The 11,972-nt window shown below is 35.4% G+C and overlaps 1 protein-coding gene and 1 long non-coding RNA gene across 4 annotated transcripts in view; one reads left to right on the top strand and one right to left on the bottom strand.

Annotated features, from left to right (window-relative positions):
* The window catches only part of LOC133845025 (ryncolin-1-like), a 128,554-nt gene that overhangs the window by 63,212 nt on the left and 53,370 nt on the right, over positions 1–11,972 (top strand). The gene's annotated exons all lie outside the window — the stretch shown is intronic.
* On the bottom strand, positions 7,092–8,232 carry LOC133845143 (uncharacterized). 3 transcript variants are annotated; one of them, XR_009894703.1, is made up of 3 exons: positions 7,574–8,232; positions 7,326–7,516; positions 7,092–7,250 (listed from the first exon to the last, which is right to left on the bottom strand). It is a non-coding gene; the product is annotated as an uncharacterized LOC133845143 (long non-coding RNA). The 3 variants fall into 3 exon arrangements; XR_009894704.1 differs by having other exon boundaries at positions 7,335–7,516; positions 7,574–8,231; XR_009894705.1 differs by having other exon boundaries at positions 7,578–8,231.

The following is an 11,972-nucleotide window of genomic DNA, read 5'->3' as shown; positions in this document are numbered from 1 at the left end:
TATTCTGGCTTTCGTTTAAAATATAAAATTAAAAAATAAGTAAAATATTGAAAAAGAATATTGTGTTCATAAAATAAATTCTAAATTCAATTATTCAGCACATGAAAATTTGAGAAAATAATTATTCAAAGATTGTGCTTAATAAATAATAAATTGGTATAGCTATTAGTATTTCTTGATATTGATTGAAATGCAATTTGCCAGCTTCTAAGAGCCTCATATATCTCTTTTATAGCTCTCAAAATAGATGAATTATGTGTGTGTGTGTGTGTTGCATTCGTGCAATTGAAATTTTATAATTGTGCACGAAATGGATTTATAGTTGGAAACGATTATGTAATTACATATTGTAGCTACAAATGAGATATTTCATTAAAAACAATTTTCAAGTAGCTTGTTGCAATTTGTGAGCACAGCCAGCAAACAAAACGAAGCTATTCATTTCCCCATTTTACGATCGTCTGTTTCAATGGGGCAAATTGTTTGATGGCGTTAATTACAAAAATGCAGACCATTTAGATTAGAGCAGAGCAAAACGCAGAACGCAAATCGATTGCTTTGGGGAGCGCATTTAATTGCTGTCGACCACTTGAAAGCCATACGAACCGATCTCATCCAATGCGATTTCGCCCCTCTTTGGCCACTTGGGTTACGCTCCACAGCCATAATCATAATTTAAATTGCCGCTGGCAGCACTTGAGAGACATAAAAAACGCTATACAAAAAGTAAAAAAAAACAACAGAAACAAGATCGTGGGGCGTTGAATGGCAGTCAAGGAGCAGAACCAACTTTCTGAAATGGAATTGAAAATCGAATATATAAAAAAATCAATGCTTAAAAAATAAAGAAATTTAAGAGAACAAGACAGCCCCATCGGGTGTCGAGCGTCAAGTGGCAATTAAAAATTCATTTTACTGCTCGACTCCTCCTCGAAAACAAAAGGAAACAAAAAAAAAACAAATTTTTATTTCCGAAATGTCTGCACTTAGCTCTCGGTCCCCCAGAATTTCATCCACACAAAAAATGTACCGTTAAATTATCAGTTTGTATTATATATTACAAATAAGATATAGTATCATATGCTGAGATGCAATAACCTGCCACGTTGCATCTTGATATATGGGCTACGTATAGATTTGTGCCCTGCGCTGTATTTATTGCAATATTAAATCATTTGTCTCGACTGCAAAGAATCTCGCTTCATTTGGAAATAATTATACTCTAAGGTAAAAATAAAAAATATTTGATATACTGCGAGCATTTATCCAAATTTTGTAATTATATTAGTTAGTCTGAGAAGTTAACTTATAAGAAAATCACTTGAATAAAAGACTTATTTGGGTTCAACTTTCTTCTATCATAGCTCTAAAAAGATTTGAATGGCATTATTGCAATTTTGTAAACTGTTAATGATAGAAAAGTGGTTGTTTTCTGTATATATAATATAATATAATTCTATTTAGTTCGCCAATATTATTATTTCAGGTAAATATGTTTAAAGTAATATATAAAATAAGTTGAAATTCATTTATGCTAAAATAAAATAAACAATGTGATTGTTCATAAGTATGTGGTGTAATCATATATGTGTGTATAATATAATATTAACTTCTCTAAAATAAAAATAACGAATCGTAATAAACATATATTATTAGAATCGTTTTATATATGTTATTTATATATGATAATTTTGATGTTTATAGTTGCTCAGTTATGTGGCACTTTTCGTGCCGAGTTGACGCTTTTTACGAGCCGACATTAATAAAAATATTTTGTTATTTGTGATAATTTCGGCGATATAAAATTGTTTATGATTATTAGTTTTCGCTTAGGAAACAAACCCCGAGACACGCAGACAATGCCCAAGAGGCAAAGGCAAAGGGAGCGAGAATGAGAATGGGAATCGGAATAGGAATGGGAAAAGGGAACCTGTCCCTATGTGAGACAACGGCGGCGGCGACATTGAGAAAGTGGGCACTAAATCAGCAGCGGCAGCGGCGGCAGCAGCGGAGGAGTCGCCGTCTTCACCGCCTAATTACAAATTTGATGCAGCTGCAGTCAGTCAACGATGCCTTCAACGGACCTTGAAATATATTTTCGGCTCCCTCTCTCTCTCTCTCTGTCTCTTGCCGCATTAAAAATTTGTTCGGCTGGCGCGGCACATGTGGCATGAGATGGGATCGGGGCACAGTTGCCCTCAGGATGTGTTCAGGTCTAAATGTGTTTATGTGTTCATATGTGTGTGTGTGTGTGTGTGTGTGTGGGATCGGAAATGCGGCGACGCATGGAACCTGTTCCACACTGATTTTGCTTTGTTAGAAGGCCATTCTAAAATTAAATAACGCATCGAATCTGTGGGGTAGAGAGATGGGAATGGGATCGTGTCATATTGGTCTCTAATAGGACACAAATAAACACGAACATAAAAATACACACAATGAGTAGTCGCTGTTTAACCCAAGCTATGGATTTATGTGCGTTTTGTATGCAGGCAACAAAGCGACAGCCATAAGATACTCTATTATTATTTTTTCACTTTTATTTGAAAATGACGTTGCCAGACTTTGCATTCATATGCAAATGTAAAAACGGGGCGATCGTGATTCGCCAATTATGTTGCGATAGTGCTGAACTATCGATGGCGTCGATAGTCAGCATCGTTTCATATCTAGTTAACTTGCTGTTAATTGTAGTTCTGCGAAAAGTTGAGCGAAATTTCTTTTCCAGTGTCATTTTCATATGATTGAAAAGCTGTCCAAATGATGGATGTGCATTGCGAAATATTTGATAAAGTGTGTGTGGGGGAGTAAAAACGAAAACCCTTTAAACGCAATCAGTGAAGATCTTATGTGCTGGCTGGAAAAAATGCACTGATTTTGGCGCCATACTTGTGAAATGAAAAGCGCTGAGCTGAGAGATTAAATTACAAGTCAAGACAAGGCAAGGCAAGGCAAAAAGACAAGACACGTAAATCCTCCCCCAAAGGAAATGAAGAAATCTTTGATGAAATGCGGCAGCTCAAGCGCCAGACTCGTCACGCACAAAACCCCTACAAGGCAAAAGGGGGCAAGGTGCCCATGGTGGAGGAAGGGAGTGAAAGATGGCAGAAGGAAGGAGTATGGAAATGGAAATGGAGAAATTACGCTGCAACACTCACGCATGAGATACATTTCAGTTGCTCAGCGCTCTGCTCTGCTGTAATGTATGAGATACTTTGGCTCTGTCTAAATTAAAAAATTCCATGGAGAGCCGAGCACATTATAATGCTGCTGCTGCCGCTGCTGCAGGATGGTAAAAGAAGAAAAAAAAAACAACAACAAAATACAGCAAGTAAAGAAAGAAATGTAATAAAGACATGAGTTGTGAAATTATTAAGATGATTATGAAAAACGAGACGAGTCTGCTGCGAACTGACAAGGAGCTCAAGCAACCGACGATAGACGATGTAAGTTGTAGCATAAGTCTGCCTTCTTAGTGGTTGATGGAATGAGGAGAGGTATCTAGGAGCTTGAGAGAAGGCTCCCAAGGGAACGATTTGTTTGTGAAAAAGACTTCAATTAACCTAAGATACGACAACATCTAAGAGAAACAGCTGGAATGCCAATTCCAAAAAGAAAAAAAGAAAAACAGTTGTGAGAACGTCTACGAATTATGCATATGACTTGATTTCCCAGGAATGCTGACTGAAAAAACGAGCAAAAGGAAGTTAGAATTCGGATAATGAGATGATTTATTTGCATTATTAAAAGCAACTTTGATTAGACTGCAACACTGACAGCATTGATTATTTTACAATCCAATGAAAAGTGCTTAGCTAACATATAATAAATTCTCAAATGTTAATGGATAGTAAAATGCAATGATATATCTTTAAGAAATGTATAAAATCAATCACATATTGGCAATACTGCCAGCTGTGCTTAATAAAAATATCATAACATTTTGTCATAACACTGGGAACCTCTTTAGATTCCAACAGAAAGTCAGCTGGAAACGTTGACTATCAACTCCACAACACAAAAGCTGTCTTTAAAAACTTGAGATCCCGACGGAGCATTATTTTTTACTTGTAATTGACTAGACAATTCTACAATCAAAGGAAACCTCAGCTTAATTATTAAATAACAGAAAAGAAGATTTCCTACTGGAAAGTAAGCTTTTCTTTTCGCATTTGCATTCCAACAGAAAGTAATTTTGACTTTTATTCAAAACATTTACAATACTACTACTACACTGAAAATTCGATTGTCCTATTAACAAAACTGAAGAAAAGATGTTCTACAAGAAAGTTAGTATACTTTCCACTGGAACCTCAAACTAATTTGCATTCCAGTGGAAACATTGAGAGCGCAGCAATCAACTGAAAGCTCTGCTTCCAATTAAAAAAAAATGAGAATACGATTTTAAACGGTAAAGTAAATGTAAATTCTACTGGAATCTTTAATGAATTTGCATTCTAATAAAAAAAAAAAAACAAATTCGCACAGGAAGCTTTGAAAGTCCACTAGAATGTCAACCAAATTTCCAACCACTGGAAGCATTAACAGCGCAGACATCTACTGAAAGCTCTGCTTCCAATTAAAAAAAAAAACGAAAATGAAATTTTGTACGAAAAAGTAAATGAAAATTTCACTGAAATCTTTAATGAATTTATATTTTAACGAATAAACGAATTTGCACACAAAGTTTTTAAAGTCAAATAGAATTTTAAACAAATTTCCAAGCACTGGAAGCAGAAAAAAACTGAAAATAAGAGTTTGTACGGGAAAGTAAATGAAAATTTCACAGAAATTTTTAATGAATTTGCATTCTATCAAAAAAACAAAACGAATTTGCACAGGAAGCTTTTAAAGTCCATTAGAATGTCAAAAAAATTTCCAACCAGCGCAGAAATCTACTGAAAGCTCTGCTTCCAATAAAAAAAAACTGAAAATAAGATTTTGTACGGGAAAGTAAATGAAAATTTCACAGAAATCTTTAATGAATGAAACGAATTTGCACAGGAAGCTTTTAAAGACGAACGTCTATGCGCTGACACATTTAACAAAATTGAATACCCATGGTGAGTAGATTCATATTTTCGAGTACTCTCTAGCATGTACTTTGAGTACGCTGAAAGCGTGGAATTTTCCATAAGCTGCAGCCCAGTCATTTGGGGGTTGATGTGGTGTTGGTGCGGCATCAACACGGGGGTGCATTCAGCACACATCGCATCGCCAGATGCCGGGCGCAACAAACACAAAAAAAAAAAGAAACGGGAGAGAAAAAGCGAAATTATTTGTACCTATCGCAGAAGGGCGAATTTGATCGCTTGTTGCTAAGCGGCAATGGAAAAGGACAAAGGCAGCCGGCAGTCAGGACGAGCACTCGTAACTGGGTGAGTGGGTTCAGGACTCAGGACTTAGGACTAAGGACTCGACATGCGCTGCTCTCCCACTGACTCACTGACTGACTGAGTGATGGACAGAAAGAAACTCGGTAAAAACTCGGGGGTTGTTGCACAAATCGCATCATTAAAATAGCTGCAAAATCTGTTTAAACAAAATGAATGTCGAAAGCCGGCTGCGTGAATCGCCCCGTTTTGGGTTGTTTCTTCAATGGGTGGCAAAGCAACCCTTAAAAATGGGCGACAACAACAATTGACTAAGCAGCGACAACGACAACAACCACAATGACAACGACTAGAACAACAACAGCGACGTCGACGTCGACGTGTGCTTGTGGCTGCTGCACCTTTCATTTTTCGGTTGCAAATCTTTTTCTGAATTTGCGTCATCAACATCATCATCATTGTTGTCGTTGTTGTTGTCGTTGTTGTTGTTGTCCTTCCCCTGACGAACGTGCCTGGCACGCATCGCTCTCACTTTACTACTGCTACACATCGAATATCCTTTCGCATCCTGGCATCCAGGGCAATCTCGTATGAGTAACTGACATAATTAGGTCTTAACTGGAAGTCACGCGTCGCGCATTCGTAATCCAAGCACGACCCTCACTCTCTCCCTCTCTCTCTCTCTCTCCGTCTCACTCGCTCCGCTGGATGTCCATGATGACGACGATGATTCTTTTGATTTCGAATTCAAGGTCACAATTCAATATTGGGCTGCAACTACTACAACACAAATACACAATTAACCACTCAGCGTTAGCTGCGATTTAACCTTGACGAGACTTCTAGGGGCCGGGGGCGAGGTCGAGTGCAATTTTGCTTTGGGTTGCTCAATTCATCATGAACATATTGAAGGGGCCACTAATGATTAAAAAATGCTCAACTTTGCAAGCGACTGCGATTTTGTTATTATAGGGAGTGGGGAAATTTTGTAAACCTTGACATTTTACTATATGGGAAGGAATTAAAATATAAATTATGTACAGATTTTAAATGAAATCTTATTATTTTTTACACATTTTTAATGGAAAATCCAAATAATAAGATATTATATTTTTTAACTGATAAATATTTTCCAAAAGTAACAAAAGTATTTTTTATAAATTGGGAACAACTATTTTCCAATTCTAATTTCATCTATAAGCACTTTTTAATCAAATTGGTTATTGGAAATTTATTAATATTTGCATAATTTAAGTTATATTTTTTTAAAACATCACTTAAGGTATACAAAAAACACACTTTTTTATCTTTAAGATTTGTATGTGGAAAAGACAATAATTTTTTGTTATATATTGCTGCGATTATACAATTTATTTTTTAAATTGCATCTGTAATTTGTATAAAATAAAAAAAACTGACCTTTTTCAACGTAAGCAATACCCTGCAATTACTTAATCCGTTGTATGATGCAGGTCAGTGCTAAAGATTGATTCCCAAATTATGTTCATTATAATATCGCGTTTCTTTAGCTGAGAAAAGAATCTTTCCCAATTTGACCTCCTGTTGTTGTTGCTTGATGAATTGCTTTGGGTCGTCTGCTTTCTCTCTTCAATAATACTAGAGTACATCGCTGTAAATAAATTAAGGACATTACTCATTTAATCTTGAATACCCTTTAACCGCAGAACTAATCTTGGTTTGTCTGTGAAAAAAAAACTCCTTGAAATGACTTGACAAATTACTTTGAAATTATGCACTTTAATATAAAAGAAAAGAGATTAGTCACGCAGCCTTTTCTTCAGGTATCATCTAGAAGAAAACTACTTGATTTGAGCTATTGCATTTTTTTTTGTTTGTAATTGTAATTCCATCACATTTTGGGTGAATTTCTCACACACACACACATTCACACATTTGCTGCAAATAAAAACGCAATTACTTAAATTACAAAAACAAAAAAAAAAAAAACACCAAAAACGTTTCGGTGATTACACATTTTACAGTTACAAGCGGCGCCAAGGCTGCAAAGGCGTATGAATTTATTTTTCCAAGTTTTCGTCAATTCGCTGCCGGATGCGTTGGAGAAGCGTGACGGCAAGGGGTCCGCCTTTAAATGGGTGGAAGGGGGACAAACATACATACACACAGTACATGCAGGCAGGCAGGCAGACCTTGAAATCCAGCTAAGAAAAGCAAGTCAGCAGGCGTTCGGTAACAAAACACACACAACCGCACTTTACTTACTCCTTCTCTCTCGCTCTCTCGCTCGCGCACACACACGTGCCAGCCGAAATGGATGTTTGTTTGTTTGTGTGTGTGTGTGTGTGTGTGTGCTGTGTGTAATTTAATTATGGGCTCGGCCTGAGCGTGCATTAGTGTGTGTGTGTAAGCACACAGCGGAGTCTTTTGCGATATCGCATGCGATATTTTTGTGCATATTCCAAACGAGAGGCGATATTTCATTGATATAAGTCTTTGTTTGCCAAGCATTCCATGCGATACTATTTCCATACATATATTTTTTTGCTCTCTTCTTCTTGCGATACCTTTTGTGAGACGCTTTTAATATTTGAAACGAGAAGCAGTCGAGACGCGTGCGGCGGCGGGTGGCAAATTGCCAAAAATTGTACGCATATCCTGCTGTTTAAAAGTCCTGTCCACCACACACACACACACTCGGTTGTTTTCCTCGGTTTTCTGCCCCTTTTTTTCCCATTCACATTGTTGCCTTATTTTGGCTCAAGCTGTGCACATTTTCGGTTTGATTATCGAACACAATATTTTTTCCGCTTTCGTCGCTTCCTCTGTTTTTTTTTTATTTGTATGTTTCTTTTTTTTCGCCATTACTTCTTGTCGGCCCATAATTGACGATTGCGCCATGAGTTGCCGCAATTTGTGCTCCACCCCTCACCCTACCCCCTTGACCCCCTCTCCATGCACTCACAGGATGGCAGCATCATCGTGAGTTTCGGCTTCTTGTCATTTAGCTTTTGCTCCTTTTTAATAAAATTCTTGCATCGGCTGTTGGTCGAGTAAACACATTAAACAGATTTCACAACGAATTTAAATATTTGCTTGGTCCCAAAAATAAAAAGGCAGAAATTAATTTCCAATACGGAAATTGTAAAAAGTAATCAAAAACGGCAATTTTCAATGTGATTAAATGCCCAAAAAAAAAAACAGCAACGTGTGCTGCGAAATTGAAAATGCGCAAAACAAATTTAATTACGACAATTCATAATTGATTGAGGCAAATGTTAACGAAGCAACGATTGAAATCCAATCAACCAGATCGATTGTATTAGAATGGGTTATCGATAAGCCAAATAGTAATCATCTTAATTGACCGATAGTCAGAGAGCAAAAGTTACGTTGTTACACATATAGAGTAAATAAAAATAAGCAAAATTGCTTAAATTTCAATAAATTTGTTGACATTCGATATTGTCTACAAATTTGATTAGCGTTTTGTAACGATATGCATAAATTTTGAAACGTGAATACGTATAGTAAACTATATAGGACAAAAAAAAAAACGTCAACAACAAAAACTGAAAACCAATTTCGGATTTCAGCGGTTTCTGTGGCTAGCGTTAACAATAGATCATGAGCCGAAAATGGAAAATACATGCATTAATAATAATAATAAAAGTCGTAAAAGAGCAGTAACCGTTAAAGCCATGAAAACCCGTTAAGCGCACGAGCAACACCCACTCACAACGCACACACACATACACATATATATACACACTTTGACACATAAGAGATATGTGATAAAAAAGAAAGAAGCAGCTAGAGCCAAAAAATATTGGTAATACAATGGTTCAGCCCATAAATGGCATTACAAAGACACACACACACACACACACACATACTCATACACACACACACACAGACACACAGATATATTGAAGTATTTTTTATGGTCTCTTGTGCGTTGGTTCATTCGTGCGTTTCTCAATGCTATTGATTTGTGACGCTGCCTAATCAAAAAATATAAAAAAAACAGACAAGCAACAGAGTTAAAGCAGCAACATAAACGACTTTCCAATACCCTGCACTTAAAATACACCTACACTTTTTGTGTATTCTTTAAATCATGTCTTATTATGAAAGAACCCTAAGAACCCTAACCTAAGAAGAGAATCTTTGTATATAGATAATTCTCTGTCGAAATTTGTCGTCTGCAACACTATTTAGAGTGAAAAATACAAATAAACTAAAACAATTTTAAAAATAAGTATTAATAGAAATAAGTAAGTTATTCTTAAAGCTCTAAATTAGCACTAAATTTAGTGCTAAGGTTGATTTTAGGATCCTTTTCTGTTTTACGATTTAGTATCGAAATTCTTTAAATTTTGCAAATATTTTAAAACAGAAAAATAATTCCAAAATCATTCGTAGATGTTCATTTTCGCATATTCATAACTTTTATTTTAGATTTTTATAAAAATTAAAAAAAGTACTTTATGTTTAACTTTTCTTTTAATTGAAGACAAGAAGCATTTAAATTGATTTCAATAAAAAAGAGTTATTAATTTATACAAAGTCCAAAAATACCATTAAGACTCTTTTATACGTTCTATATTTTACAATTTTCACATATTATATTATAAATTCGAGAGCACAGCATCGATATACCTTTCCACTGACGTGCAGGGTATCGTAAAAAGCCATAGAGAAAAGGTGTACAAAATTAAGGAAGCAACAAACAGCAGCGACGCCATAAAGCGAAACGACGACGAGTCTCAGTTGTTGTATCTGAGCGCCAACTCTGCACGCTCCATAGAAACTTGTATGTGTATCCGTAAGATACTCCTGCTAACCGAAATTGGGTTCTGACTTATTGTTATTATTGTTGGTGCCAATCCATTTGGCAATGCTCAAGTCGATCTGGGCCAAAATGAAGCCTCAAAAAACCGAAAAGAAAAGAAAAGAAAAACAACAAAATCAAAACGTCAAATGTCAAACGTGTCCATAACCACTGCCAATTGTTCAGTGCCCCTTCCCCTTGTTGCTCTGTACATCACTCCACTCCACTCGTTTCCATTTTCATTTCCCTGCCCTTGCCCCCAGGTTGAGTGTGAATGTGAGTGTCACACCTAAAATGAGACGAAAAACTAGTTTTCACTTTCGTTTCCAATATTATTATATCTTTTCTTTAGACTGCAACGACTATTTTATTTCTTTTTGTTGTTGCCTTTTCGCTTGATTAACTTTTGGAGTGGACGTGTTTCGGAAAACAATGAAATCCCATTGCGAAACTCATATTCATCTATATGCTGCTTACTAGAGAAATAATGCAGTATATGGTAGACATTAGATACTCGAAGAATAGCAAAAGATTCAAAAGGATAATTGAATGATTTCTTTAAAACTTATATTCCATAATGGTTTATACCACTTTTTTTATTATAATTATTCAATATCTAAGTAAATATATTTTGATAGAATCAACTCTCTTACTATATCACTCAGTTCCGAAGAAACCCTATAAATCTGTCAACCCATTTGATGGCGCACTATTTAAACTCTGATATTACTTTTCTTGGATTTTTTGCATTATTATGGTAGATAGCAAAAACTTAATAATATTTGAAGAATTGTAGGGACCGAGAAATTTAAAAGATTAATTCGAGATTTCATAAAAACATTTTTTGGTAACATATACTTTACCATTTTTTTTAGTATATATAATAAATAACTTTATAATATAAGATATTATTATTATATTATTTATATTTAATATAATATATTCATACCTAATAACAAATCGCATGCAAGTAATTTGTCATCCGTAGTTCCTAAGCAACCTTATAAATCTTTCAACCCATTTGATCTCGCACTGTGTGAAAGCTTACGAATTGAAATTTTGATATGTTACTTTTAATATTTTTGGATATTTGGTTGATTATTGCTAAGGCTATTTACTAAAGAAATATTGCATTATATGGTAGAAAGCAAAACGTAATAATACTCGAAGAATTGTAGGGACCGAGAAATTTAAAAGACTCTTAAAAGATTTCTTCCAAACTTTTATTTTATTATCTTATAATTATTAATTATCTTTATAAATATATAATATTTAAGCTATTCCTCTAATATTTAAGCTGTTGCCAATAATTTGTCACCCACAGTTCCTAAGCAACCCTAGAAATCTGTCAACCCATTTGATCTTGCACAAAGCTAGCGAACTGAAATTTTGATATGTTACTTTTAATATTCTGGGATATTTGGTTGAATTTGCTAAGGCTTCTTGCCTTCTTCTTGTTCTTTTCAATATGTTTTTATATTCTGGCTATTTATATGTCTCCATCTCCCTCTCTCTCTCTCGCTGTTTCTTTGTTTACTCATTCTTTTCTATTTCTTTTCGGTTTTACGGCCTGCATGCATTTTGAGTTTTATTTTAGACACTTTTTTGTTGTTGTTGTTGTGTCTTTCTTCTCTTCGGTTGTTGCTGTTGTGCTGTGTTTTAGAGCCACTTAGAGGCGTTGCTGTTGTTGTTGTTGTTGTTGTTGTCCAAGCAACAGACACTGGATTCGTCTGACGGATTGACGAACTGACGGACTGAGTGGATGACTGACTGATTGCATGACGAACTAACGAAACTAACGAATCAACCAAGCGAACGATGCCATA

This window comes from Drosophila sulfurigaster, chromosome 3 (assembly GCF_023558435.1).
Source record: "Drosophila sulfurigaster albostrigata strain 15112-1811.04 chromosome 3, ASM2355843v2, whole genome shotgun sequence".
Classification (NCBI taxonomy): Eukaryota; Metazoa; Arthropoda; class Insecta; order Diptera; family Drosophilidae; genus Drosophila; species Drosophila sulfurigaster.
The sequence above is the reverse complement of the archived record's forward strand: the minus strand, read 5'-3'. Positions and strand labels throughout refer to the sequence as shown.